Source organism: Aotus nancymaae, unplaced genomic scaffold (assembly GCF_030222135.1).
Source record: "Aotus nancymaae isolate 86718 unplaced genomic scaffold, 86718_ANA_hifiasm-v0.15.2.pri h1tg000062l, whole genome shotgun sequence".
Lineage (NCBI taxonomy): Eukaryota > Metazoa > Chordata > Mammalia > Primates > Aotidae > Aotus > Aotus nancymaae.
The window spans coordinates 16886292-16889258 of NW_026988476.1; positions in this window are offsets into that span (position 1 = coordinate 16886292).

Here is a 2967-nt window from a genome sequence, read left to right on the forward strand (position 1 = left end):
AGGAGGAGCAAGTCACGTCTTACATGGATGGCAACAGGCAAAGAGAGAACTTGTGCAGGGGAATTCCTCTTTTTAAAACCATTAAATCTCATGAGACTTACTGTCATCAGTACAGCAAGGGAAAGACTTGACCCTGTGATTTAATTACCTCCCAGCATGTCTTTATTCTAAATTAATTATGCCAACTTAATCTTAATTCAACCCCACACACCAAGCTTAAAATATTTGGGAGCATAAAACTAATGGATATTAATCAATAAGATCTTAGTTTTAGTAGTAAATTTGAGAAAAAAATCAAAATCTTGGGCCTTCAGTTGTATCTTAAAGTAGTTGTGGCCTTGAACTAGGTAATCTTTAAATTATCTTTCCATTCTAAATATTGATTCCACAGTGTTGTTTTTAAGTAATAGTAACTGAGTATAACTTTATAAATAACACTTTGACTAAAATTAGAAAAGGTATAAAAGCATAAGACAGTATTCTTTTCAATACAAATTTATAGTATACAGGTAAATCAAAATATACATCTAAAATAGTAAAATAACATTATTAGAATATTGTATTTGTGATAGAAGTATTACATATATAAGCAGCACAAATAACTAGGCAATGTCAGCTCAATCAACTCAGAAAAAGCATTTGACAAAGATCTCCCATTCATTCAGGACAACAGTAAACTAGGAATATAAAGGAATTTTCTCAAATTGATGAAAAACAACCATGAGAAACCCAGAGCTAACATTATACATAATCATTAAAGACTGAATGCTTGCATTCTCACAACTTCTGTTCAACAATGTCCTGGAGATTTTAGCCATGAAATAAGGTAAAACACACAAACAAAAATTAAGGTGTGCCAGTTAGAAAATAAGTAAAATTATCATCATTTTCCAATGACATGATTCTGTATGTTGAAAATCACAAGAAATTCTCCCAAATTTACTAGAAGTAACAAGCAAATTTGGCAAGGTTGTTTGATACAAGACCGATATGCAAAAATCAGTTGTATTTTTATGTATTACAATAACTAGTACATAAATGAAAATAAGAAAGTAAGTTCATTCATAATCATATTACAAAGAATAAACTACATAGGAACAAGTTTAATAAAAGAAGTAGTTGTAAGACAGGTACACTAAAAACTGTGTAACATTGCTGAGAAAAATTAAAGGTCTAAATAAATAAAAAAGTCTTTACATGTTTATGGATTGGAAGACTCAAAATCATCAAGATGGCAGTTCTCCCCAAACTGACCTATACTACAAATATGGTGAGACCCCTATCACAATTTCAGTAAAGTATTTTGTAGAAATTTGTATACAGTTCCTAACATTTGTATTAAAATGCAAAGGATTTAGAATAGCAAAAGCACTTTCTTAAGAGAATATATTTGGTGGACAATCAAGCATTCTAAATTGAGCAAAGTATTTCAATATACATTTCATCAGAAAAGATTTATGAATGACTACTAAGCCTAAGTATAAAGATACTTACCATTAGAGTAATAAAAAATTAAAACTGTATAAAACACCACTACACATGTGTAGGATGGTTATAATTCAAAAGGGTAGATAATACCAAGTATTGGCAAGTTCATGCTGAAACTAGAACTCTCAAACATTGCTGAGGGATGTAAAAGTATGTAGCCACTTTAAAAACAATTTGGCAGGTTTTTATAAAGTTAAATGTAAATGTAACATACAAACAAGTAATTTGACTTCTAGGAAGATACCCAAGAGAAATGAAAACACACTTTCTTATAAAGATGTGTATGCGAATGTTCGTAGTTCATTATTCTCAATATCCAAATGTCCACAATGAATAAAAGATAAAATATGATATATCTATGCAACAGAGCACATTCCATCAATAAAGAGATACAGTACTGATTTATGCTATATAACATGAATTAATTTCAGAAATGTTATACTAACTAAATAAAGCCAAATGCAAAAAAGTGCATGTTGCACTCTTCCACTTACATGAAATATCCAGAAAAGGCAAATATATAGACAGAAATCTGATCAGTGCCTTCCTAGAGTTGGAAGTGAGTGTAGAATATTGCAAATGAATATGGAGAAGCTTCTGGGGGTAATGGAAATGTTCTTAAAATAGAACGTGGTGTGGTTGCACAACTATACATTTACTAAAAATTATTGATTTGTATACTTGTAACAAGTGAATTTTATGGTATATATATTACACCTTAATGAATTGCTAAAGCAATTAATTATAAAATAATGCAGGATGGCAAGAAGTGGTTGGGGGTATAGGTGAAACAAACTGGTGATTCATTGATAATTGTTAAAGTTGGAATGAATATGTGGGATCTTATTTCACTCTTTCTGCTTTTGTATTTCTTTTAAATTTTCTTTGTGTTTGTTTATTCGAGACAGACTCTGGATCTCACTCTGTCACCCAGTGTGGTGTGCAGTGGCACGAACATGGCTCATTGGCAGTCTCTAGCTCCTGGGTCAGTCAGATCCTCCCACTTCAGCCCCCTGATTACCTGGGACTATAGGCATGTGCCACCAGCTAATTCTTTTTATTTTTTGTAGAGACAGGCTCTCTCATTCTTGTCCGGGCAGATCTTGAATTTCTGGACTCAAGTTATCCAACCTCCTCGACCTCCTGAAGTGCTGAGATAACAGGCCTTCTTTTAAATTTTCAAAAATAAAAAGTTAAATTTTAAAATTTAGTCTTATTGTATATTTAGGGGAATTGAGTAAAGAGAAAGTTTCAATCTTGTATCTAAGAGTTTTAAAACACAAAAAGTATCTTCCTTAATGTTCTCTTGGAAATGTCTGCCTTTGCATGAGAACTAACCTGCCAAGTATTCCTCAGCTTTTCAGTTTGTGGAGGAAGTGACTCAGTGGAAAGCCACAGGAGTTGAAGATTCTTTGAGCAGAGGGAAGGCATGAAGCTGAGTTGTAGCCAAACCTCTGGGGGCAAGCATGGAGGGCAAAA